Here is a 25,891-nt window from a genome sequence, read left to right on the forward strand (position 1 = left end):
AAGATATCTATTACCAAAGCAGCAATTTTTGTTTTATTCCGCTTACAGTTACAACACACCACTGTTGTCCCAGATGAAGAATACATGTTTTCCGAGTGTAGAATTAACTTTGCATTCATTTGCAACTAAATGCATTAATTGTTTCCAACTTCAGCATGAACTTACCACATCAAACTCAATTGTTTAAAAAAAACACTAGCAGACTTAAGCACATTCACAGTTTAATCACACAGTACACTTACAGCAACATTAAACAAACAAACAAACAAACCTTCTCCCACAGAACAGACCTCATTACATACTCATCCTTCTCCTACAACAGATATATTGTTTTCCCATTCTTTACAAAAAATAAATGAAATAAAAACATATCCGAAAGTAGTAAAAAATACAAATAACGGAAAAATTAAAAATCCTTACCTAGAGAGGAAGCAGTAACTCTTAGGCACCAACCAGACCCCCACCAAAGGGTTGCAAAAAACCAGCTGGCACAACTTATCCGCTAATGACAGCCACAGCTGCGACCCCATTGAGTCAAGTCAAGCAGGGTCTTCACTGCAGAAAAGTTTTCCTATCTGTGGCCTTGGCTGATGCACCAAACAGTGAGGCCCCAGCATTCAAAACCAGAAGAGCAAGATGCTATGCCTTGTGCACAAAATGCTCGCACCCATAATTAGAGGTTGTAAGAGGATCATACCTCATATTGACCAATGAATCTCAGTAATCCTAAATTCATGTTGTCTATGGGCAATCTCTGTGCCGTGACAGACAGCGAGGGTGACTCGAATTGTGATAACATTAGAGGTTATGTCCCCCGCTGGCTGATGTTGCAAATTCATTGGGAACTGCCACCACCTGAGATGAAAGGCAGCCCCAAATGGTGCCCCAAACACACACATTTGCAAAAAGCAGATTTACATGAAAAAAATATGGACTAAAATGGTTGGAACATGGAGGCTTATTTCAGCATCCCACCCTACCTAAGAGTGATCTCCATAAATGAGGTGGACCGAAGAAAGTCGTTGAGACCAAAATAGCCACAGGTGTCGGTCCATGCAGTCAGTGGTTTTACACAGATTCTGAGCAGTTAGGACTCCTCATCAGCCTGCTGCTACAGGGTAGCGCTGTCTTTGTATAAATAAAATCAGTGAAAAATAAAGGCCAGTAGACAAGGCACGATAAAAACGGGGATGTGAAGCAGAAGTCTTCTCGTGCATGGCAAGTGGCACAGCTCAGCACATCACTGGATGTAGTGGCATTGCTCAGGCTTTGGGATAGCTGCATGGAGTTGACAGAGTTCAACCAACAAGGGGGGGTGGCAAAGGTTTATGCCAGTGGGGCCATGGCAAATTTCCTCAGCTGGGGACTGGTAACTGTGGGTTTGTTGGGTTTCTGCACCCACAGAGGAGGAGGTGCTGGGTACAGACGGACCAGTTGCTGGTCAATGCCAGAAAAGCTCATCTGACAGCCAGAGATGTGCTGCACATTGCTATGACCTTCCTTATAGAAAAGTGTTGCTGTTTTATCCAATTGCATCAAGTGCCTGTACAAATGCCTGATTAAAAATCCAAGACAAATTTGGGCCACATTAAATGCACCTGGCCCATTCTGTGAGGATTTATAGGCTTTATTTTTATTCCTACAATAACATCAGTCTAAAACATGAAAAGTTTTAGCAGATCACGGCACCATAAAGCAGCTTGGATCTGAGAGCTCTGCCAAGCGTGACATCAAATCTTCCAAAGAGTGGGGTTAGATAAAGCACCAGATATGCAGCAAATTCTTGATTGAAATAAAACACCAAATATTTCTCCTTGGCTGGCAACAGGTGAATTCACAGGATGGCTTTCCTTATCCACACAAGTTTCTTTTATAGCTAATACATGGGTTTCCTTGCCTCCCAAGAAAACTGTCTCACAAAATGTTTAAAATGTTATCAGCTTGGAAAAAAATAACACTATTTTAAACTGATGGGAAAAGAGCCCGTTGGCTCTAAAGTTTCTATCCCTAAGTCAGGTGCTCAATGCTGTTTGGAGCCTTTGTTCAGGGTAAATCAGCCGTCGAAAATCAAGCCTGCAACTCATTGCATGTGCTGGGCGGGATGACCAGGATGGTTTCCTGCGGCCTGGCTTGGGTACTAATTACCTGTCCAAGCACCTTGGAAGAGCCTCTGAGGTGCTGGCAGATGAGGGGAGCGCACAGGCTGCAGCCCCTAGACCTGGCCAGCTTCTTCCCCTTGTCCCCTGTGCCACCACAGCCTGGCTGCTGCAGCCACCACCACAAAAATGTATTTACAGGAAGGATGGGAGCTGCTTCATTCCCACAAGGACAAGGGGCAGCTTCGGTCTTTCCTCCTTCCCAGTTCACTCCAAAGATGCTTTTAGGTGCCTGGTGGATAATGTCCAAAATGGGTTTCATGGATACTAAAGCTGAAGGCAGGGGAACCATCAGCAAACCCTGGCCCGTATCACAGCATCTTTCAAAGCACAAAAGTCCATGGGTTGTTTTTACTGGAGATGGTTGAACTCCAGTAGCCCCGAACTGGAACATGCTCAAAAGGGTGGGGGAGACGAGGGCATCCCCACAGCACAGTACTGAAAGAGGAATGTATTTCCCATGCTAACACCCTAGACATGGATGTGATGCTCCAGAGGCCTTTGCTTGTTTTCCTTACACCCTCCAAAAAAAAAAACCAATAATAGAGAAATTCCGGGCATGGGATCAAGGCGAGCACCTGTGCAGCAGGCAAGTGCCATCACCCACCGGGGGCCCCCTCCCGGGAAGGGGTTTGGGGTTCCCCCGCACAGCACTGTGGGATCAGCAGGCACTGCTGGGAGGCAAGAGGGGAAAAAAAAAAAAAAAAAAGGAAAAGAAAAAGGAAAGCTTAAATTTTCGCAAGAGAAAACAATCCTCCTGCGGACAGCGGTAAATAAAATAACAGCAGTGGGGTGATTTGCAACCATGTAACGGGCTTTTGTCTGGGCCTATTTCTCTCTGCCTTGAGGGTTTCTGTGTTCCCTCTCTGCAGGATCCCAATGTTTCGCCCTCTGGCTACAAAGGCTGAGGGCTGCAGCCCCTCCCCCGGCTGCTCACCCCCAATCTGCCCATGCTGCGGCTCCGGGGGGTGCAGGGCACTGCAATTTAGGATTTCTGTAGCACTGGTTGGATTTTCAAGAGTGCTGCTCTAGGACTTGCCAGGTTTAAAAATAGCTTTTACTCATCTTTTTAACTCCTTTTTCTCCCTTAGTTTACATTAAGCCTGTTGGGCATTTTGTTCCCTGTAGGAAAGTTAGAGGTATTTATGAGTCTAATTAGAGGCATTTATAAGAGTGATTAGTGTGAAGCATCAGCTGCTGGTGGCTGTGTGTGCGTGTGTGTGTGTTCGCACATGGATGCAACACCAGGTTTTACAATTTGTTCCTGTGCCTGAAAGCTGTGAAATGCCCTCAATTCCCTCAGCGCCGATGGCAGCAGCGGACACAGGCTCTGAGCGGGCGCTGAGCACCGCACAGGATGGCGGCCCCGGCTGGTGGCTGCGCCTTGTGCTGCTGCTGCCTCCGCATCTTCATGCTGCGATGGAGGAGCACATGGCTGAGAAAAACAAATAATAATAAGAAAAAAAAAAAAAAAAAGATTTATGTGCTGAAAGGCAGTGTTTGGTTTGTAGGAATAGAGACTGACACAGGCCCGACTCTTGCCTGCCCATGGGCTGCCTTGCAATCCCCCATCGCACAGATGCAACATCCTATCCTCCTCTCTCCTTTTGCTGCTGGGCACTAACTCTGCACCCTCACCCTCCGTGGACGTGGTTTTGCAACACAGCAGTCCTCTGGAGGAGAGGTGATCCCTCCTGTCCCCCATTTTGGTAGCAGCACGGCCCCCCTGGCCTCCTTGTGCTGACACTGCTGAGCCCATCCACAGGAGATGCTTTGGGGACCAAAACCATTCAAAAGCAAACTTGAACAAATCTGTGTGTTGTGGGGCTGGGCGAGCAGCAATCCCAAAGTGAGGGATGTTCTGGGGCTGGACATGCCATGGTCAAACCATTAAATACCCACTGGTGCCTCTGCAGAGCCACATTCCTGCTGCAGCACACAGAGGATGCTGAACCACATGGAGAGGACATTGAGCCATGCAAAAGTGCTCCCAGGCACAGGACCTCAGCACCACCCAACTCTTAGGCCACTGGGATAGTGCCTGAGCCTTTGTGTCCCCCTGAACCCAGTGACAGCCCCCAGGTGCCCATGGGAGCAGAGGTGGCGGCTTGGGGCACAGGGCAGAGCTGCTGAGAACTTCTTGAGACAACTCCAACCAGCTCAGGTCCTCCCCGACCAGGGATTTGTTTTGCTAGCCATCACGTAAACAGAATGGAAAGGTCAGTGCTGCCCCCACATGCTTACAAAAGCTTTTAGCTGGAATGGCTCAAGGAAGATAGGGAGAAATGTGGGGAATATTTTAATAATATATTTGTTCTGGGAAACTGAGGTCTGCTCCCAGTCACAAAACAAAACAAAACAAAAATCTTTTTGATTTTTACATAGAAAAAATAAGAAAAATATTCACAGATTTGCCCACATTTCACAGCTGTGTGTAAAGCAGTTTCTGCAAAAGCAGCGTGTTTTGCAGTTATACTGACACATGGGAATGGTTCAGCATGATCCTAGGGAGATATTGACAGCCTGGTGGTTCTCAAAATCATCTACAAAATAATCTCCTTTTCACATAATCTGTATGTGAAGAGCCCATGTAGCCCATGTAATCCACCGTGATATTTTGGAGTTTAGACTTTATCTTTTGCTTGCTTTTAGATATTTTTCTCTGCATCTGTACAGCTACAGAAAGTCCCACTCAAACAGAAAGGTGAAACACAAAGCAGAGGAGTTACAATGAACTCACTTTACTCAAAGTAGTAGCAAGGGAACATTTGAACCCATGCACAAAAAAAAAACAAGTTATTATTCTCCCTCATCTTTTCAGCAACAGGGAGGCTAAGGTATCCTTCCTGGCAGGGAACGAGACTCAAATGTCATGCTGAAGAATTAAGTGGTGTATATCCCTTTAAAACTTGTGAATGGAAACTAGTTTAAATTTGAATCTAAAAAGAAAAAGTGAGCTGTTTCCACCCGGAGCTGGCTGAAATGTTTCATGCATCATCTTCATCAGGGGAAAAAAAAAAAAAAAAAAGTGTATTTTTTAACCTACATGTTACTTCATTTTCTGTGGCAAAAGTTTAAAATATTGCTTTACTTTCTCCTCGTGGGCTGTTTGTTTCACCTCAGGCTTACAGTGACAGCAGGGTGCAGAAATGTTGGTCTTAGAGGTACAATAAATACAAATGTCACTGTTATTTTGTAAAAATCTTTCCTCAAATCATTGAAATGTCAATTCAGAATTTAAAACAATTAAAAAAGAAAAAAAAAGTAAGAAAAGAAAAAATAGTTATAACAAATAAAATGCATTTGAGAAAAGTCCTGAAATGAACTTAAAGAAGAAGAAGACGACGTGACTGTATGATAAAATACATCTGGAAGAATGGCATTTTTGTTTGTTTAACAATTGTCAAATTTTCCTAGCAGGAAAGATGGATGGAAACTCTCTGTACCATCCTTCATTAGTTCCAATTAATTGTTTGCCGTTAGGTAATAAGTGTGACGCTACTTTGACTTTTCACAAATTGCCAGTGCAAGTTCTGAAAAAGGTATATTAAATACCAGAAGGAAAAAGAGGGAAATAATATAAAACAGCCACTGAGCCTGCTAACCCCTGCTCATCCGAGCAATCCTCTTTCTTTCCTACTTACTGCACAGTGCAAGAGCCTCGGGATTAAGTCAGATCTTTAACCATAATTCCATTTATTTGGAGAGGCAAATGTGCCTTTCGCTCAACTTAAATGTTTTCATTTAAAAGAGGCTGTCAAGTCTGAAAACACATTAAATTCACATTTACAACAAACTTTATTCTCCTTGCACAGCTTCACACGGGCCAAGGGAGGTCAGGGCCGTGGGGATGTCTGGGACCAGTGGCCACACGAGCGACCGGCCCCGCACGGGATGTGCAGCCGTGGGGCTGCCAGGGGTCTTGGGGTGCCGGACACCTGTGGGTAGCCAGGGCCGAAGGCTGCATCCTGCTGCCCAGAGCAGCCCCTTCACCACCAGAGTCGCTTCTGTAGATAGAGAAAGCAGAACAGAATGTGAGTTACTGTCCCCAAAAGTTTTCATACTGTGCAAGCTATCAACAACCAAAGAATCACAGTAACACGTAGCCCTTCTTTCACACATACTAGCAAACAGCTATTTACAAACATACTTAATGTTACTTGCAAGCCTCAGTTCTGAGTTTCCAACCATTTAAAAAATTACATCAGAAATTTAATTTCTCTACAAGAAACAGTTAAATCTTCCTTTAGGAGTCATTCCTAATTGAATAGCATCAGGTAGAGTTCCCTGCAAAGGACTAAAAGTATTGTGGTCTGATCAGCCTTCTTTTTACATTTTGTCCAGCTCAGGAGTACTGCAAAACAAGCTGGCAGTCATCATCTTTTCACAAATAATATTCCTTCTAAAAGGAGAGTTTTTATAATAGTTTGGATTCAGCTAATGGATGAATATCATTGATTCATGCATCTCTTTTTAAAGAAAACCAGGTTGAGTGATTTAATAACCACAAAGAAGACAGTTTAAACCCAAAATGATTAAATTGCTTTGCTTAAAATATCACTAAGGCATATTTTGCCTCAGTTCAATATGAAACAATTAATTTTCCCCCAGCTTCAGCTGGGTAGATATGAAAAACCTCAGGACTTACTCAGCTTTTTTCAGTTTCTCAAGTGTAAGAAGTAAGCCAGGTTATTCATGTTTACCTCTGTCAGACAATAGTTAGACAATAGCCCTTCTAGCAGAACACTATGAAAATATAAAGGCAGTAACTGATTCCAAGGAAACTCACAAACCATCCATTTCTAATGATTCAAGGTATTTTTGCAGGCAGGTTATTTACTATTTACAACTTTTCCCAATTTCTGTCTTGTCTAATGGCTCCTTGTGCGAGTGCTCTGGCTGTGGGGCTGTTTTGTAGCTCTGGCCACAAAAGGAAAGGCTACACAGCTTTTCTTGTGCTGGAGATGGGGCTCGAACCTTTAGAAGGAAAAAAAAAAAAAAAAAAAAAAAGTCCCTTCATGGTTTCATAGCTACCCAGCACGTTCGCCCAATTTTGTGGTCCTATCTATAATTTCAAATATTTTGTTGATACCTTTATCAGAGATAGGTAACTGTTGTGTGGTGCCCACTATGAAGGGACCGGGTCAGTCAAAGAAGTGCTCTGATCTTGATAATCAGTGTGCAATATATAGCACTATTGCACATGAAATACACAAAGACCAGTGCTGGAGTTTTCCAATTGCCAGTTCTGTGCTACAAACCCATCTGCTTATATGGTAAGGACATACGGCAATTACCAGGCATGTTACCTTCCTCATTTTCTTTGAAAAGTCGTGACACAATTCTGATTATAAAGATATATACTTACCTACCTACCTACTGACTGACTTGTCTATCTTATCTATCTATCTATCTATCTATCTATTAATCAATCAAAGTTGGGGGAAGGAAAATCAAAATGCCAAAAGACTTTTTTTTAAAAAATGCCACAATGTTGTATAAGCAGAGGGAGGGCTGGACCCTGCACTGGCCATGTGCGGCTCTGCAGATAAGCAGCCAGTTTCAGTTCCTTCACTACGTAAACTTTTGAGAGATGTGAGAACAGATTTGTGCCCATGTCTAGCTAACACTATTTGGTGGATGCACACTTGGGATCCTCAGGGATTTTCTTCCCTCCACCCACTGGGTACCACAACCAAGAACAACCCAGAGAAGCACCTCTCGTTGCAGAGGTAGACTCAGGCAGCACAGGGCACCAGTACCCAGGAGGTCAGGGAAGGGAAAGCAAACAGGATCTCCTGCAAGAGAGTGGAAAACCTCGTGTCTGCATAAAGACTGCTTGCAGTTTGGCCCAAGCCTGGATGTGCCATTTAAGTAGCTCTTGTCTATAGAAATGTTAGGAGGCAGTCCAAGCACCATCACAGCCTGGCACATCACTGTGAAAAAAGCAGTCACTGTGATCTGCAAGTGTATAATGGTCCTTCAGAGCAGCATCTATGCAAAATTAATTTTCCTTTCTTGTGAACGTACAAGCTTTAGCACAAAGGTTTGTTCTATGAGGGCAGTTCTGCCACACACAGTAATTTTAATTTCTGGTCTAAAATGGTCTACATGCAGTCAGGTCCAAGACTAAGCTCCTAAAGCACCAACATATTCACAGCTGTGCAAGCATTAGTAACCACTGAGGTCCCAACAGATGCAGTATGTTACATTATACTTAGTAAATGCCATTTAAATGCACATGCCTACGAGCGGTTTCCAATACAGGGCACTGGGGAAATATTATGCTCATGTAAATATTTACTGAAACTTGTGGAAAAAAAATAATAAATAAGCCAAATAATTTTTCAATTATTATAGATTTGAGGGTTTTGTTTTGTTTTGTTTTCTGCCTTTTCGGAGAAAAAAGTTCCTAATTATTCCACCAGGCTCTATATCGATAACAACACTCTAGCCCTCCTGCATGCCTCAGATACGTATGGGTTTGCAACACGTCTCGTGCTTGCTCTGCAGCCCATGTGATGCTTTGTTTACCCACTGCACAAGCAGATACGTGCAACAGCTATTCCCGGGCAGGACGACTTGTCTCGGGTCCACCACTTTGCTGCGCCGGAGTCTGCAAACATTGGGAGGCTGCTGTGTTCCCCTCCTCCTCCCCGTTCAACAGCATCTACGGTTTTGGTTCAGAGTGAAGCTGTCCCAGACTGGGGGACCTCTGGAGAGCAGAACTCGGGAAATGCGGGGAGAGACACCGAGGGCACGAGCACATTATCAGAAAGAATTTGAGTGCTCCCAGCAGCCCAGCAGCAAATTAGAAAGTTTTGGCTCCCAAGAATGAGTTGTGTTGTTTGTTCCTGCACACTGCAGCTGCTCTTCCCCTCTCCCGCCCCATCCCCCTCCTTTTGGTGGTTTATTACACACAAGCTACTAATGAATGGGAGCCGCTGTTTTACAGTACACCACACTTACAGGACTTATCTCTAGGCCTACCACAGATTTGACTGATCAACAGCAGGGCACCACCATCATAATTCTTCCTAGAAACAGGAGGATAAAAAGGGGTTTGTTGGAGGTTGGCTGTGTCTGCAGAGAATCCTGCCTGCAGGGCCTGCTGATGCCATCACTAGCTGCTATGGTCTTTGGCCTAATAAGGTACAGAAACAAAGATTGTTCACTTGTTCAAGAATACTAAAGTACCCAAGTGACGGAGAGTGGAGGCAGCAGGGCACACATCCAAGTGGGATTAAGGCCACAAGTGCAACTTCGCAGGGCTGGCTGGGTGGCAGGGGGAATATCTGCATCTGAAAAAAAAATCCAGTTCAAACATAATTTATAATATGTCACTCACAGTCAGAGGTGGCTGTCATTAAGAGTTAAACGTCGCACTGTGTTCAACTCGTTCCGATAAGAATTCGCTAAGCTGCTTATATGTTATCATAACTCGTGAGGAGCCGGAGTGTGGGCAGGGAGGGGGGAGGCCTTCTGGAGCAGGATGGGACCCAGGCTGGGCAGCAGAAGCACGGTGGCAGCACTGCCCAGCCACGACCTTGGTGTGGTGCACCCACAGGCTGCAGGCTGTGAGAGGCCTGCCAGGCCCACAGATGCACCTTGTTTACCTCAGCTGTGTAGGGAGGGGGGGGCCCACCGCAGCTGGGAGGCTTAAACGCTGACGTTGAAGGAGGAAAAAATGACCAGTGTTGTAGTTAATAAGGAAGCCCTGTGGCTAGTGTTGCTCACTGGAGATGGAGCCCAGCGGAAGAGTGAGGAAGCAGCTCTTGAGGACAACACTAAACGCTGCTGACTGGCTTGGCAGTGTTGAAGCAATGGGATTGCTTTCTCTAGCTTAGGGAAACCAAGCAGCAGATCCCCACAAAAGCTCAAGAAGCTGGATCAGGCCCAGTCCCACCAAACTCCACAGGCCTATTAGGGGATTTTTTCCCTACAGTTTTACCCTACCCAATACTGGGTGTAGAGGGAAAAACCTGTGTGGAATAAGGAGAATTAACAGTCCCATGATACTGTCCATCATCACAGACCTTTCCATAGCAGCACAGCTTGTGTAGCACCAGTATTCACCCTAATTCCCTGCTGGGAGAGGTTCTCTGGTGCAGCTTGTGCAGAAAGCAGACGTTTGTTTACTCGCTGGCTTGGGCTGCCCGGATCACGTTACACCTGCTGGGGTTGCTGCTAACGTGGGAGGTGGATGTTAGCCTGGCAATGTTGCTTTTACAAAGCCTTTAATGTAACAGGCTCTGGCTGTGTTCAAGACCTCACCCTGCAAGCCAAGGCTTAGGGGGCTTGTGCTGAGACATCCTAGTCTCCCGTTCCCCTGTCACTCAAGTCAACAACCACGGCTTGGCTGCGGTAGGTGTGGGAGAAACATTTCCTGCACGTTTTGTACTGAAACAGCCACCCCCACCTTCACAGTCACAGGTGTCACCCCTTTTTGGCCTTCCTGATCAGACACCTCGGTGACACTCTCACAGCGGGGTCCTGCAGTGTACCTGGCCCTCAGTGCCCAGACAAACACCAGAGGATGAGCTACAGCCATGTAGGCGCAGTGATCACGAAGGAGATGTCATTCACCAGCAGCCCTGGGCAGCCTGCAAGCAGCCATGGGTGGCAAGAAGAGGGCATGGGGGTATCAACAAAGGCATGTCTTAAAGCTTTGCCCCACAGCCTGCACCGGCTGCCTCTATATGGCTTTCAGATTTACTCCGTTCAAGGGAGGAGGAAGCCCTGAACATCTTCCTTGCCTCCCTGAAGCATCACTTTGGTGTGTTATTTCTGCCTGGTCTGGCCAAGGACCGAGGGTCTCCAATTTGTGCACAGGAGTTGAGAAACACCCCAGGAGACATCAAGCTTTCTGGGTACTGAAATGCAAACATCTCACCAGCTCCAGCAGTGCTGGCCTTGGACAAGCGTGAACCCTGACAGGTTAATCACATCAAGCTTTGGTACGCAGCAGTGGCTGCTGTGTGGTTGCTGCCATACCAGGTGTGGAAACCAAGGGGTCCGTGTGCGCTGGTACAGCATGATGCCAACATGCATTTATGGCGAGGTCACTGTGCCTCTGCCTGAGGTGTTGCAGGCTGTCTAGCAGCCAACAGCTCAGACCTTTGTCCTCACAGAGAGCAGGCAGCTTGCCGCAGCCACCTCTTTCTGTGGTGAACAGGATGAGATGGGAATCATGTGCTCCGGTTCTCCCATACAGCCCAGCATCGTCTGGAGCATGAGCACATGTGGGAGGTGAACGCACAGCAACACCATCCTGGTTGTGTGCCTCCAGGGGCGGATGCAGTTGCCTTTTGTGCAGTCTTAAAAGTGTCCATGCTTAGATACATTTGTCTGGGCGCAAGTTGTGGTAAACAACCACATTTTAGCAAACAAAAGCTGTGAAAGTTAAAAATGTATGTAATATTCATAGATCTGTAAAATATGTGCTCTATCCAGCTCTCACTCCTGTTGGGCACCTGGTGAGAACGGGGTAGCAGATTAACTATGCAGCTACAGAGATTGTAAAGGCTTTTAGAGAAAAAAATTCATCCAAAATTTGCATTTTATAAAACTGAACCTTTCATAAATCTTACAATACATCTAGTGGCAAACATTTCTAAAAAGTATTTCCTTCTGATGTTTGTCACACAGGCTTTGTAGCATCTTGCCTGGAAATGTAAAAGACAATTTATAAGCCAAAATGAAACTCACTAGTTTATCTTCACCATCTGTATGGAGTGCAAACAGAGAGAATAAACAAATACTGAAAAATGCATTTGTTTTAAATATCTATGAACAAAGGGTTTGACACATTTGCAGTATGTAATACTGTTTTTAAAATATGATTTTAACCACCTGACACAGTCAATTAAATACAGAAAACTCTCCAGGTTGTATTTGCATTCTGGAAGAGCAGTTCTGAAAGAAATTCTAAGTGCAGCAAATCATTCTGAAAATAAACTGATTTAAACAGGGAAAGAGATCTTGAAGGGCTGCAACATGACTGACTTTATAGTATTACTTGAAAAAGCCACGAGTATCTTTTTTTCCCCGTATGACAGAACCACTTTGAGAATGACAAACTGTTTGGTCTGTGCTCCAAGAAATGGTAAGAAAAAATCACTTCTAAGAGCACAACGTTTTCAGTTAGGTCTCCTTTTTCTCAAACATTCAGTGAAATTCCAAAAGCAGTAAATATTCTTTAAACACATAACAAACAAACAAACAAACCAAAAAACAGAAAGCAGCAATAACTGATGGGAGAAAACAGAACCCATTTTCCAGGCAGTGACACTGCCACTTTAACAGTTTCCCACTGTACTTGGGTTTAGCTGCCAGAGAAGCCTTGTTCAGCCTATTTGGGGGCCCCATGAAATGCTGCAAGCGTTACTGAAATGAGCACTTGTCTTTTGTTGTGCTGCATGCTAGCACCATACAGTGCTGAGCTGATAAATCCACTTTTTCTAACACAAGCATTTTTCAAACAAAACTACCATGAGACTGATGAGTAATGCCAGCTTGCCAAAAAAAAAAAAAAAAAAAAAGGAAAGAAAGAAAAAGAAACCACACCACCACTGCTGACAATGACAGCTGTTAAATTCACATATTCACAAAATGAGATGGGTTACATAACTGGAAACTACAAGAGCAACTAAACAGCAAGAGGGACTGCTAAGCGAGGCGTAACTCGGGGTCAGGAAGGACCACATCACGCATTTCGATGTGCGCTGCCCCCCCAATGGCCATGCTAAAGCCGCACGCTGCCTGGAGCACACAAAGGTGACTGGGCACTTGGTGGCTGTGTGGCACCAGTCTGGGTGTAGTTTGTTCAGGGGGGTTTCTGCAAAGCAAGAATACATGTGGAAAAAAAAAAATCAGCACTGCTATATATGTTGTGAACACAAGGGTAATTTAAAAGCCCAAATGTTGCTTTATGCAAGGCATGAACAAAACCCTTGACTCTGAAAGGCTAATCGCAATGCTTCAGCAGCTAAGACAGCAGAGGAAAAGGTGGGGAGTGTTAGACAGAGTTGTGTTTGACAAAATCTAGGTAGCTTTTGATTTACATCAATTTTTTTCAGGAATATAAAAGCACTCTGCAAAATTATTGTTATTATTTTATGGACACAGGACTGAGCTCTAGAGGAGGTCTGTAATTTACCAAAGGCAGGGCAGGAAGGCAGTGGCAGAACACCACCTGGTCTCCAGATCACCCACCTGTATTTCAGCCTCTATTTCTAGAACTGTTGGAAAAACTTTGACAAAAACATCGGATTCTGGAGCAGCCATGGGGCAGATTAGAGAGGAAAGGCATCACTGAAGGATTCTGAGAAACACCAGGCTGCGGGGCTGGTGCGACAGGGCAGAGGAAGGAGCAGTGCAGGGAGGATGGAAATGTCTGCAGAAGCCTGCCAGACCCCACGTGTTGCTGAGACTGCCAGAAATGGGGTGCTGAAGGGGGCTGATCTGGAGATAAATCAAAGGGGAAAACAGCAGTTGTCTGTATGAATAGCAATAAAAAAAATCCTGTAATTAAGCCACCACTAACATCAAGCTACATTTTATACAACCAAAATAATCCCTGCTTCCATTTTGTCTGCTCATGGCCAAATTCATTCTTGTTATATGGTAAGAGATACTTTAATTTAGATAATACACATGTAATGAATTTGACCTGGTGGAAATTTAACACATGGAAGCCTTTTTATAAGAAGGAAGTGTGTTTGTGTGGCTTTCCTTCAGCCAAGAACTGAACACAAAATGAGCAACTAAATACATAAAGTTCCACATGCTTTCCCATGTTACCTGTAATAAACAAGGCTAATGCAAAATCGAAATGTACAGACGAATCAGGAAAGAAAAAAAAATAAAAAAGAAACACTGGAATTAATGTTTTGTCAGTGATGTCACCTAAACCAGTGTGAAGGTACAGTCTGCTGCGTAGGAGAGCAGTGAAAGCATAAACAGAATATTAGATGTGCATTAAGGCACAAGCTGAAATAGCTGTGAACAATGGCCAAGTCCGGTTGCTCTTGGAACCTTAATGTAAGGAAGCATCCTTATAAAAGATGAGACAATGGCAGGTCTATAAATGACAGTCCCGTAGGCAGTGAAGGATTAAGAACTTCCTATAGCTCCTAAAGTATCAACCTACATTGTAACCCTTCCACAAAGGCTGCCGTAAGTGCTTTCTCTGACTTAGTCCACCCAGAATAGGGAAAAGCATCAGAATTAGTTTGACTTTTCCTCTGCATGCCAGCCGCACACACACTTAACGCAGCGAGGAAAGTAAAAGGCGAAGGAAATGCGGCACTTGTTCGGGCCCTTCTGGCAGCGCACCTGCAAGTCCCAAGCGCCTGCTTGCCCTCGCCGCTTCCTCCAGCTAGCACAGACCCTCAGCAGCCCCGCTCCAGGCTGTGGCGAGGCGATGCTTGCCAGAGCCCTGCTCCCTGCTCCGTGCGGCGCTGGAAATGTGGTTTTCAGATACAAACAAACACAAACTAGGCTGAGGCGTCAGTGTTAATTTATTACCTTTATTTTCTTTGTTTTGTTTTGAAGTCCTTTTTTTTTTCTTGCTGTTGTTTTCTTTTGCTTGCTCGCTTGCATGAGTGAGAAGGCATGTTCATTTACTGCACATGTATTTAATTTGAAAGCATTCTCAAAATACTTTCTAATGCCTGATGGACCACAGGCTGAGACACATTCATGCAAAGCAGACATCCTCAGACCTTTCAGGCTGGCAGATCGCTCTCAGTTCTCAGACTCGAGTGCAGACTGCCACACACTCTTCTCATCAAAATTTTAATTGAAGACTATGAACGTTATTATTTAATACAGCTCCACAGACCACCTGCAGCAAACTTCCCAAGGCCCCACGGATTATCAGTGATCCATATGATAGAGGCTGGGAACCACCAGTCCAGCACCCTTGGTGATTCTGACTGTTCATCTCTAATGCTGTATTAATCCCATTCATGTATATCATTCTGCTAAAACTGAAGCAGCCTGCACTTCAGAAAATATGTCATGGAATCAAACAATTTGGAGCGAGCACTTCATGGAGCTGGAAGGGCTGAGGAAGACCAGAAGCCCTGCTGCAGCTACTGCTAATGACCTCCACATCCCAGTTGTACTAGAGATGATCAACAGAAAAAGGCAAAGAGTTACAAAAGACACAGACCCACGACCAGTTTCAAGTGACATTCGTAGGTTTTCAGTTGATTATAAATTCAATAGGATCTACAGAAATCAACTCAAAAGACTTTGTAGCAAGTAAAAGATCTTGAGACTCCTTGTCATTCTCTCTGCCAATGATTCCTTGTTCCAAGCCTGAGGCTTTTGGGAAAGTTTGAGGCAATTTTGGTCCAAAAGTTCCAATGCAATGGTTGTACCATCTGTTTTAGAAACAATCCCATTTGTCAGGTAGAATTGGGGCACTGTATGCTCACATTACAAAAGAGGTATGAATATTTAAAAAAAAGTGCTAAAAATTCTGCAGATTTGTATTCACCTTGCAGCTGCTCACAATTCCTATTTTTAAATGCTTTTTTTGAAAACTGAGCAAATATGCTGGTCCTCTCTGAGGACTGTGAGCTCTGTCTTGCCAAGCTTAGTCATCCAAGGCACTCCCCTGAATCAACACTCCTGCTGATGTGAATAAATTGTTTTCAGCATAGTTCTATTAAAAATCAACAGCAACAAACTACAGTTAGTATTTAGGATGGAATTAAATAGAGTGTTGCCATTGATACCCACACGTGCACGTCTGGGCCCCAGATTATTTTATGGTGCAGTTCTGCCCCCCTTCTTATTTGTAGTAACTTAACTCCTGCTCTTCAGATAATCCCACTGGGCAGATTATGCCAGCCCTACGAGAGGCAGGACCTTGGCCAACAGGCATCCGCTGGTTCTGGGGGCTTTGTGCAGAGCAAGGTTTTACCGCAAGTAAAAGCCAGAGACTCTCGCTGTTGTAACGAATGGGACTTCTCAGCGGTACCATGTTATTTAGTGTGGAGAGGCCTCAGGCTCTCGTTCTTAGTCGTATTTAATAGCCCCATCTCTGCACAAGCCCTCTGACCCGAGGGGAACTGCTCCGCAGGTGAGTGATGGGACGAAGGACGTCAGAGCCAGGCCCTCTCCTGTGAGGCACAAGAAGTGTTTGGGCAAGATTCCCGCTGGGATAAGTTTGTGTAATTTTTCCAAGACTGGGAACAAACATTAATGCAATTTTCTTCCTTCAGAGCAGTTTTAAAGTCACTCAAAGTTCGAGAGCATTTTCCACCTTGGAAACTGGACTTTGCTCCTCCATGTAGTTCCACTTACTCACCTGATGATGACCGATTACTCATGTGAGCAGTGTGTGCAGAGCTGAGGTTTTGTAGAAGTGGTAATGAACCAGGACAGTGTTACCCAGGAGCACAATAGCAAGGCCACTTGCTCGGAAGAGCATGTTTATAGATTATTTTTTTTTTTAACAAAATCAGACCTCTGCAGCAGCTTCCTCCTGTCCCTGCCTCACCCCAATGGCTTGTTGCTTGAAATCTTAAGGGAAAAATATATTTTTTTCTATAAATATGATCTTAGCATAATGACAGTTTTCTTCTACAAAAACATGTAACCAAATCTGTGGCTTGTCTGTGTGTATTACAAACCAGTGAAGGAAACAGCCTGTGAGACTCATACTTTCATTCCGTGCTATTCTGAATGTGACTTCATTTCCCAGTTTAATAATAAAATGACACCAATTAAGAGCATCTTGAATCTAAAATGAACACATATATCAGAGAAGTTACTTCCAAAAATAAACAACTTGCTTTAATAAGCAGTCTCCTGGTTTTTATGATATTAAGGAAAAAAACATGCTTCACAGAAGTCTTATCACACATCTGCCAGCTTCACTTGCAAGTTCAAAATCCAAAGGTAGACAAGAGTTCAGTTTGGAATATAGAAAGTGCCAATTTTTCATATGTTAATGCACTGAAATACTTGGTATGATATTGTTAGGGAAGATAAAAGGGTCCTTGCCAGAACAGTTTATTTAAGGAATAATGCTAATAAAAACTTTCCACTAACAAGGATTTTTAAAAGTGTTTTTTAATATGCCTTTAATGACCTCAACTCCTCATACCTACCTCCTTGCTTCCAAAACTGTTTGTACTGTCCCCAATAACACTCAGTGGAAAGCTGTCGTTCCTGGCTAAATCCTTACTTAGGGTGGATGCTATGCCTCCGTTAGACAGGGTCACAAGGTCACAATCGATTTTGGAGGCCACCTGGAGAGTCCAGGCCGTGAACTGACTCAAAAAATTTATATCAGAGCTGGAATGGTCCACCTCCCAGGGCTCAGCCTGCGCTAACACCCCAGCCGCAGGATGGAGCCTGCCAGCCCCAGCTCAGAAAGAGGCCAGAGTTGTTGACCCCGTTAGCTGACCTCTTCAAACTTCAGGAGAATTTTTCTGGCAGTTACCACGGTGACTGGGCACTCCAAGCTTATCCTTCTTTACTGAAAAAAAAAAATTAAGAAGAAAAAAAATGTTAAAACCTACCTTGTGGAGATGTCTATCAAGAATCAAATACGTAAATGTTTTAATTGTTTGCTTCTCTCCTTGGGCTGCTCTGGCTCTAGCTATTGCATCCGAAGCTACTGTCAAGAAATCAGTTTGGCTGAAAACATTTCGACTTCTGGAAAAGTAACGTTCAGTGGATTTAATGAGTAGCATTTCTAGTATCTGCAAATGACACACTAAGAGGTTTATTGTGAAATAATATTTATTTTCTTTCCATATATGTCCCCAAATTATTACCATTTCTTATCAAATTCAGAACAAACCGAGAAAAGGCTCAGGGAAGGATTGCAGGTTGCCTTCAGCTCTTTTCCTTTTAAGAACTGCTACTTGATGAAAACATTAAGCGTGCGGCAATACGTTGCTTTGGTCTCTTCAGAAGAGGCTGCACAACCCATTTAATGTACCATGAAATATTATTTAACAAGAGAAGGAAAAAAAAAAAGTTGTCAGACATTGTTACTGTTGTTTTTTTCAGGCACTTTGAACACTAATCATTTCACACTTAAAATTTACCAGGTAAGCAAGGTCTCATGATGCTGACAGAAAACTCTTGAAACACATCAAGGGATCAGAGAGCACACTAAGTAAACAAGAAAACAAAGCGCACCCTTTATTCCAAAAACAATAAGGGAAAAACTGCTGCTTCTTAATTTCCAAGCAATCATGTATTATATATGAAGCTTTTATGCAAATTTCTCCTGTGCTCCTATTCGCAAAATAGCATCATTCAGAAGGGAGCAGAGCCCAGTGTTATAGCTGTGTTATAGCTGGAAAAATCCTACTCGAGGGCTTCTGATGGCAAAGTGTCAATCAGAAATCCCGGTCTGCTATGAACTGCTCAGTTCTGGAGTACGGCTAAAGAGAGGTTTAAGAATTGAAAGTTTAACATCATTTTGTCTCACGCGTGGTTTCGAAGTATCTCTGGTTGCTTGAAGAGTGAAATCTGAATATTCAGCTGCTGCTCTGCCACTGCCCTGCACTCATTCTGGGCTTCTGCATTCCCGGGTGAGATGGCAGAGGGAGATGTCTCTGACACAAGGATATCCCTCAGCTCCTGTGGGCGAAAAAATAAACCAGGAGATTTGTGTGTGAAAAGCAGAACGCATGTAACCAATCTTTCATTGCAGATTTACTTTTCATTTCTACTGGAAGGAGGAGAAAAAGGAAGGCCGGCATATGTGTACTAAACAACTTCTAAAAAGCAAATACATGAATTGTAAAGGACTCTTTTTGCTTTCAAAAGTGGTTCAATTGCTTTGAAATATCATATGCCTCAATGCCAAATAGATACATAGACACATGATAATATTATTCAGTGATTTTGAATTAACCGTGAAAACAATTTAAATTAAAAACACTTAAAGATTGTTTTCCTATTATTAGGGTTGTGTTAGAAAAAGGCTAAGCCTCTCATTAAGAGATGAATTTTTTCATTTGTGCTTTTATTGTGGCTATACAAGATGGTTTTATGTTTTCCCTTTTTTTTTTTTCTGCGTGAAATAATGTAAGTTGAAACAATCAGGTGACTGATGAACAGGCTAGTGGGAAGAACAGCAGTGCTTGTTACATTTTTTTTTTTTTGCATTCTTTTTGAACAGCCCTGTGTATATAAGTATGCGCTTTTCAATTAGATGCCATGATTTATGAAGTCATGCTCAGGGCTAGCCAGGTTGTTGACTCAGATGAGAGCTATGATGCCAGCTCATTCCCTGGTGACAAACACTGACTGTCCTTCCCGCAGCCCGGCACCCCTGGCAGCCTTATTAAAAGACCTTGTGGTTGCCAGAGCTCTGAGCAGGAAATGAGGTCCTCTCCGGTTCGGGACGGAGATGACTGGGGTTACAGAAAGCTGCAAAGCAAACTCAGAATCTCCTGAGTCACACACTTGAAGCTCTCAGGGACCCCGCAGCATGAGCTGGCCCCCTGCATGCCCCCCGAGCATCCCCCTGACTCCCCGGGGACCCCCTGGGAGCTGCAGCTCTGGCAGAGAACAAGGCAGCGATGTCGCCTGGCAGAGGGAAAGCGGGGGGCACCGCTGCCCCCTGGCCTCCCCACACACCCCTGGCCTGGCCTCGGGGCTCAGCACCCTCCTGCGGGGATGCATTCCTGCCCCATCCCTAGCAGGGAATTTTTGGCCCAAACTGTCTTGCTCCAGTTATATTACAGCAAGGCATTTAGCACGGCCCGTGGCTTGGGGATCTTTTGTGTGGTCTCCTCTTTTCTAGGAATTTCACATATAAATCACTGGAAAGCCGGAAAACTGGAAGACCAAGTGGGAAGCTCTATACCACATTTGCCTCTTGGCACAAACAGCTGCGGACCACAGAGCTGCTTGTCCTGTAGGTACTACAGCAGTCCGGACACCTGGACCTGAAATGGGGGATCACAACCCCCTATTTCAAAGGTTTCTGAGCCGGCAAGCCAGCCCCTGGCAAGAGGCTCGAAACTCTTGCTGAATTCCTGGGAAAGGACTCCCTGATGCTCTCTGTATAACACTTCTAGTTTGAATTCCCTCACTGCAACTGAAACAATAATATTTAGGCCATTTGGGGCTGAGATTATTGCTCTAATAAATTGTGTGTGTGTGTGTGCGTGTGTTTTATTGGTTCCTTGTGCCAAATAAGCCCCCGATTGATTTTCCTCCTAATCAGCATGGAGAATGCATTCCGCTGTAATTAAATCCCGGGGACCCGGCCGCTCCGTGCTCGCTCTCCTCTTGGCTTGCGGTGGGATGCCATGGGTACCCCGAGCACCCCACATGCCGGGACGAGCACGCTGCCAGCCCTCGGGACGGCTGCGCCCGGCCGCCTCCATCCCTCACCCGCGGCCGGAGCGCGCACGGGGCCGCGCTCAGCGCTCGGGACCCGTCGCCCAGTGCCGAGAGGCGGAGGCGGGCGGGGGAGCGGGGTTTTCCCCCCCTTCCAGGAGGGTCCGAGCCCCCCCCACAGGCTCGGATCTCGTCCCCCACCACCACCCCAGGGCAGGTGCCGCAGCCCCGCCGCCTCCGGGCCGGTTCCCGGCTCCCCGCACGGCGAAGCCCCGGTGTCGCATCCCTCCACCGAATCCCGGAGATGCGGCGGCTGCCGAGAGCCACGGCTCGGGCCCCAGCTCCGCGGGTCCAACCCCCCCCATCCCTGCACCCCGAGGGAGGGCGGCGATGTCCCGGCCTCCAAACCTTGGGGGTGGGGAGGAGGGATGGGGGCAACGGCTCCCTCCGCGGAACGAGCGCGGCCGCGGATGGGGACGGCGGGGGGGCGGCTGCAATCGCCTCGGGCCCGGGCAGCGCTTTGGGGGGGCTCGGGCCGGATCCTGCCCGTCCCCTCCCCGGTAATGCTCCTTTCTCTCGGGCGGCGCAGCCCGGCGGCGGGGAAGCAGGCCGGCGGATAATTACCCCTCGCTGCAATCCGCAGAGCTGGCCTAATCCGAAAGCTCAAGTGCCCGTGAGTAAAACTTCAGGAAAAGTTATTGAAACTGACAAATACGGGGTGACAAATAATCAATAAAAGCCCAGCCCGACATCCTTTATTGTTTCCAGGCACTAACAGAAAGGAGTGAAACCTCGGCGAGGGCAGGGGGAGGAAGCAGCGGGGCCGGCGTTTGCAAAGCCCCCGGCTCGAAAAGACAGGGAAAGGCCCCGGCAGCACACTGGGGCCGCTGCCGTCTCCGGGGGGGTTGGCAAAAGACCCCCTCCCCGATGCTGGGACGAGCCCGAAAGGCCCCGAGCAACCGCACGCAGCCGCGCCCTCGGGGCGCGCACCCGCGGGGGGAGCCCGGAGCCGGGACCCCCTTCCTAAAATCGATACGAAAACCAGGAGCTGAACTCGCTGCTGCTGCTCGTCAGCATCTCGGCCCCCCGTTCGCAACGCCGCAGTTTCTAAAGTTGCACCAAAGACGCCCGGCAAGATAAATCCGTGCTGTCGTTTCTCTCCCTTTCTGTCTCTCCGAATTAAGTCCCGATCTATCAGTTTAAACAGTAGCCAGAAAGTTGATCCGCTTTCTGTTAGGATTTCGGGTTAAACCGGGGGGCTCCTCCCGTGTCTTTAAGCTTTGGTGCCGTGTAAATGAACTGCAGTGTCACATAATCGATAGGAAAAACTCAGCTGTCACGGATCCGCAAGCAGCCTCCCGCCGCAGCGGTAACGTGATTTGGCATTTCGGAGTTTGGGAACGTGCTGCCCGCGCCGGGGGACGGGGGGGGGGGACTGGGGGCAGCACCGCTAAAGAAGTTGCCCAACTTTGGGGTTCTGGTTCTGGCCCGGGGGGGGGGTGGGTGGAGATGGGGGGACACAAAACAAACCCCAGTGGCCTTTCCAAAGCGGTGCCCTCCCTTGCCCGCCCCCCCCAAGCCTCCGGGCCGTGCCCATCTGGAGCACGCACCATGAGAGCAACTGTGCAGCACAGCGGCCATCAGTCACTGGAAGCCACACGCTTCAGTGGGCCGGGGATAAAACGAAGTCCTGGTGACGCCTGGTTAAACCACTGACCCTCCTGCGAGGGCTGCGAAAGGAGGGGGGGGAGAGCAGCAACCCCCTCCCGGCGGCCCCAACTTCGGGGGACTTCGACAGAGGCTCTGCGGGGGCCCCCCCGCGGTGCCACCAGGCAGAGCTGGCAGCGCCAAGCCCGGGGGGTCCCATGGGAGTGCCCCCGGGGGGGTCCCGGGCAGAGCCCTCCGGCCCCAGCCGTACCCCCAGGCAGGGCCGGAGGATGCAAGGCAGCCCTGTGGGCACAGATTTCCCACTCAAGCCTTTCATTATTTTTTTTAATCGGCTTGATTGGAAGGATCAGCCCGCAGGCAGGGTGTGCTCTAAGCCGTGGGGTGACCCTGCCCTGCACACCCCCGTTTAGCCGTGCACACGGGCACGCACGCGAGCAAACAACTTCCCCAGCATGTCCCCATGCATTCGGGAAGGGAGGGCTTCAGCTTCAAATTAGGAAGCTCTCTCAGATGAACGATAAATTTCTCTTTGGTCAGACTGCAGTGTTTGATCATATCTTTGTGTTTTTGTCCCCACCACAAAGGGACCCGTAGGCTGAATCAAGAAATAGGATTTCAGATCGTTTGATTTGACATATGGAAACAGTTGCGTTTGTAATATTATAACACTCGAAAGGGGAAAAATGAAACCTCTGTAGCTGAGACAAGGAGTGTGCCTAAGTACCACTACGTTTCAATCCCCATTTGGATATAATTTAAGTCTCCTCTGGCTTACAGTAATATACTCTCCAACCTTGAGGCTATCCAAAAGGGGGGATTTAATGAGGCCGAGTTTATACACTTATATAATTTAGAGGTTTCGCTGTAGCTGTAAAATGACAATTGGTACATGTATAGTGCAAAAGAGCTGAAATCCCATCCAGGGACCAAGTTGCTTATTTCTGAAGGAGCTGTCATTTCCAGCAGGGGGGACACAATGAGAAGGCCAGGAGCGATGGAGCTCTGATCTCCACCAAGGAGAGATAACCACCTGATTAAAATAGGCCTCTTGTTCCCTCGTTACTCGATCGTCGTGTGAATTTACCTTATTTACAATTATAGGCAATGAGTGAGTTGGCCAGGTTGCAGTACACGTATAGCTTTGGGCTTACCCAGCCCTTTGTTATCAAGACCATCTCTGGGACAGATTTCTGGACCACTCATAACACGGGAGCACAGAAGTGCTCCGAAGGACAGAGGTGATCTGCATGCTCAGAGCCATATGAGTGCGTGCAGCATATATCTCTCCCACGGGGAACGCTGGGCCCAGGCAGAGCCAGCCCATCTAAATCAGGACGTTTAGGTACTCAGACACCTGTAAACACCACCAGAAAGCAGAGGATCATCGCACAAAATGCTATTTTGCACTCTACATCCAGGATCTGCTCTTTCCCAGGTGAAGCCAGGCAGGGCAGGGTTGGAGGACACCCTCGTTTTGGGTCAGTCTGGAGCCTGGGGCGGGCCGATGGCATCAGGCAACAATGCACATCTCTGCTGAGATTCACTGCACTTCCTTCTCCATCTTAATATTAAATGGCACAGTGTTTGCCCGATTATTATCCCACTATTGCTTGTGCATTTGTCTCTTATGTCTAGTGTCTGTCATTACACAAAGCATTTTGAAGAGCTAATTTCAAAAGACAGAAAGTCTACACTTACTATAAAAGTCATTAAATTAGCATGACAAGCATAAAGTTCCTAGGTTATAATTTGGTTATAGATCTGAAATCTTCCCTGTTCTCTCTCTCCACTTGAAGGATGAAGGCTGCAGCGAGGCACTAGCACGAGTTAGGACAACTGAGCTGCAGAGTGCACGATGGAGGAACGGGGAAGAGAGCCGGGCTCCACTGCCGCCTTCTTGGCAGCGCAGTGGGTGACAAGAATGCTCTCTGATTTCCCCTCACATCTCCCAGCAGCCAGAGAAAGGTCTGATCAGATGGTCTTCTACCACAACAGGTGGGAACAAAAAAATAAATACATCTCAATGAATTTCTCATTGATTAACATGTTGCTTGAAGAGTAGGCAGCACTCTTGCCTTGAGATCCCACTGAATGCTGAGATGGGAAGATGCATTATAAAAGCAGCCACTGTCTGTTTGTGCTAGAGCTGCAGCGCATCCCATTTATTTTAATCGCTTCTTCATTTTGGAAGAAAGCTGGGGAAAGAGCTACTTCTGCCAGCTCCGTGTGCACCTGTACTGCTTGAGCATGCTGACCATGGAGATCGCAGGAAAATCCCCTGGCTGGTGCCAGCAGTGTGAGTGCACAGGATGCGGCAGCGTGGGAGCACCCAGTTCTTCCTGGCTGCACAGGCGTCTCCACAACGTGTTGCATTTCCACAATGAGAAAATTAGAGAATAGACGGGACATTCAAACACGGTGCTCAAAGAAGAGGCTGCCCTGGTAGTTATTTAGGCTAAAAATCTGCTGTCAACTTTTTTTTTTTTTTTCCCCCCCACCAGGACCAGCAAGGTGCGTTTCTGTGGGCTGATTTGTTTGCTTTTAACCAGGCACGCTGCGAATTGTGGAAGCCTTACATTTACCTTTTCTTCTTTAAGCGCTTTAATTATCATCACTGACCTGTTGGGCATACCTACAGTATCAATGTCCCTTTTACATCGTTGCCTTCCCTTTCTCTGTATGTTTCTGCTATTTAACACTTGCTACCTTTGCCATTAGAGTCCTAGAGTGACCCCCATGGGTATCTTTGAAAGAAAGACCCTCTGCATTCCTGCACTGCCTCCTTACCCAAGTAATAGCAAAGGGACCTTTCAGACACATGGACCACACTGAAGCATTAATTAGGCTGATGAAATCCATAGAAATGTATGGATTCAGCATAATCGAGTTTCTTCTGCTGACTATAGTTAAGGAATACGTGAGCAGCTGGGAGAATAGAAAGTACTGTTAGGGTGAAGTCATGCATGTAATTGAGTATATTTAACATAACCATTTTAATGATCGGTGATTAAAAGTGCATCTACTTAAATTGTATACCTCTGCAATTTGTCCATATCAACTTTAGAGCAGACACAAAGAAAAGGTCGTCATATAAATTTATAAACAAGATCCCTTCCTGGCTGCACATGACTCGAGCTGGAATGATAACTCTGCAGCGGTGAAGGGGGAAAAGGCCTTCTGCGAGAAAACAGCTACGCTGGTGCGATATTAATTAATCACTGGTTTGGCCCCTTTCTCTCCCATGCAGTCACAGTATTACAAGTGCATAATAAGTGAGTTTTCTTTTCATCCGTAATTGTTTATAACAATTAGATCTCTCGGGGAAAAAAAATCCCTGGGTTTCTTTCGCGTATTAGAGGAATAGCTTTTCCCTCGCTTGACAATGTTATGTGTGTGTGTGTGTGCATATATGTACATTTAAATCAAATATTTCTCCACAAGAGCGTTGCCGGACACCCAGCGAAGAAACGATAAAGGTTTTAAACTTCCCCCCTCGCTCAACTTCTCCAGGCAGCGAGCAGAGAGGGCTTCGAGCCTGGAAACGCGGACGGGGTTTGGGGGAGACGGAGCTGATGGGCACGGCCGCGTCTCCTGCAGGAGAGCCCCGCAGCATGGGAAATTAGCAGTCCAAATCTGCTAGTGGGGACTGGGTCCCACAAAGCCCACGCGTTGGGAAGGCTGAGTGTCTCTCTCGCGCCTATTCAATCTGCCCAGGCTGGTTGCAGCGAATAAATAGA

The 25,891-nt window shown here is 46.3% G+C and overlaps 2 long non-coding RNA genes across 2 annotated transcripts in view; one reads left to right on the forward strand and one right to left on the reverse strand.

The window, feature by feature from the left end:
- Positions 1–18,052: 18,052 nt before the first annotated feature.
- LOC118253180 (uncharacterized) overlaps positions 18,053–25,891 on the reverse strand; it is a 75,587-nt gene continuing 67,748 nt past the window's right edge. The window contains exon 3 of the long non-coding RNA XR_004780351.2: positions 18,053–18,773. This is a non-coding gene — a long non-coding RNA (uncharacterized LOC118253180). The remainder of the gene's footprint in view (positions 18,774–25,891) is intronic.
- On the forward strand, positions 21,069–25,723 carry LOC118253179 (uncharacterized). Its single transcript, XR_004780350.2, has 3 exons — positions 21,069–21,159; positions 23,951–24,149; positions 25,596–25,723. It is a non-coding gene; the product is annotated as an uncharacterized LOC118253179 (long non-coding RNA).

The sequence above is a fragment of the Cygnus atratus genome, chromosome 9, assembly GCF_013377495.2.
Source record: "Cygnus atratus isolate AKBS03 ecotype Queensland, Australia chromosome 9, CAtr_DNAZoo_HiC_assembly, whole genome shotgun sequence".
Classification (NCBI taxonomy): Eukaryota; Metazoa; Chordata; class Aves; order Anseriformes; family Anatidae; genus Cygnus; species Cygnus atratus.